The following is a 2,028-nucleotide window of genomic DNA, read 5'->3' as shown; positions in this document are numbered from 1 at the left end:
CGCTGAGGTCCTGCTTTGTTCACGCATCTCTTCGTGCCCTCACCAAGCAGTAACCTATCAACCTCTGCCTTGAATCTGCGTAATAGCCTCGACAGCTGCCTGTGGCAAAGAATTACACAGATATCCCAGCTGTTGGTTGAATCAGTCTCTCTTCATCTCAGATTTAAAATGGGCGCCCCCTGTATTCTGATACTGTGCCCTTTGGTTTTTGTCTCTGGCACGTTAGGAAACAAACTTGCCACATCCACTCTGTCAAGACGTTTCCTCATTAGAGAGGTGGCAATGAGGCCAATTTCACACAGTACAGGGAAGGTATAACCCTGTAGAAGGAAGGACAGGGTTGGTAATTTAAGATGTCAGCTGGTTTGATGAATTTACTCAATGAATAAAAAGGGGAAGTCTGTAAATCTTTGCAAGTTCCGATCGAACGAGACATATGGGGAGGAGGAGGAACCCAGAAAATAACCGAATTAGGACAAACACGAGGAAATTGCAGATGCTGGAAATATAAGGCAAAATCCACGGAATGCAGGAGGGACTTGGGAGGATATACATCTTCTATGGAAATAAATAAACAGCAGGAAATTTCACTTGAGACCCATCTGGAGGGAACTAAGAAATCCGGAAGTGTGAATTAAAGCTCAACGACAATCATGATTAAGGTGAATCACAGGGCATTCCACACAAAGATCAAGAACAAGAGAAGATGGTAACACGTACCGGTAAAATCGGAACATATCTTCGGATACGGAGAATGTGCCGGACGTAAAACTTCAGTACAGTATTTTCCAAGGAAACGGATATGGTGGATCAGTACTGTGTGTATAAATATGTTAGGGTCTTTCGATGTCAAGGGTAAGGTGCATTAAGTTGGCCATGTCCACAGCACCTCATTCGATTTACGTCAGCACATTGAAGGTCGCAAGCGACAAGATTTCTGGTGTCTTGACTAGTACCTTCGTGTCCTCCTGCCAGCTAGCACTCACCATTATGTAATCCATCCCCTTATCACCCCCTTATCCCGCTGAACCCAACCGGTGCAGTCTCCGCTTCTTCGGTGAAATCCAACAGAGTTTCGGGGAACGCTTCTGCTAGTCTTTCCCCTCCGTCCTGAGCAACTGTTAGGACTGCACTCTGGTCTGCCAAATTACTCCATTTTCCCATTCCCATTCTGAGAGTCTGTTCCCTAATTAATTAATTAATTAATTAATTAATATTTTTACAGATGCAGCGCCACCCCAACAAAATGCAGAGAATACGATTAAAAACTGAAGAGATCAGGGGACAATCTACAATCACTAATTAAACGTAGCAGGCGGTTCTTTGGACTGTGGAAGGACACCCGGGGAAAACGAGCACAGCGAACGAGTCGAACGTACTGAGTGTGCTGACTGAGGACGCCGGACGTGATCTGAGAACTCCGTTCGGCTACGTGCCCGACAACGGTCTTTCCTACTGGGTTGATATGTTTACTTGAGCAGCTCATATTCTGTCTAGATTCCTTCCTGAGGATATGAATATCGATTTCTCCAGCACCATTTTATTTGACCCTGCTCAACGTTTTCTCTTGTTCCATCCATTTTTCTGGCTCCTCTATCCTCCGTTCTCTTCTGCTCACTTACCCGTCTTCTCCACCAGGTGATCCTCCTTCCTCGCTTTTTCCATTGTCAAGTGTCCTCAGTTTCCCATTCATTCGTTCATTAATTCTTCCACCTATCACCGCACAGCTTCTTACGCAAACCCGCTCGCCCCTGCATTGCTCATCACTTATTTTCACATTCCCCCTGTCAGTAGGTAATCTAACCCATCATCCGCCTAGTCGGCCCCTTGTCCTTTCCAATCCAGAAAAAGGATCTTCAAGGTGTCAGCTTATTCTCTTTTTTGGAACATTACAGCACCAGAACATACCCACCAGAAAAAAAAGGGCCGACAAATGGCAGATGGAGTTTAATACAGACAAGTGTGAGGTATTACACTTTGGAAGTACAAACCAAAGTAGAACTTACAAGGTAAATGGTAGAACACTGA

The sequence above is a fragment of the Hypanus sabinus genome, unplaced genomic scaffold, assembly GCF_030144855.1.
Source record: "Hypanus sabinus isolate sHypSab1 unplaced genomic scaffold, sHypSab1.hap1 scaffold_696, whole genome shotgun sequence".
Classification (NCBI taxonomy): domain Eukaryota; kingdom Metazoa; phylum Chordata; class Chondrichthyes; order Myliobatiformes; family Dasyatidae; genus Hypanus; species Hypanus sabinus.
This window is presented reverse-complemented; position numbering follows the sequence as displayed.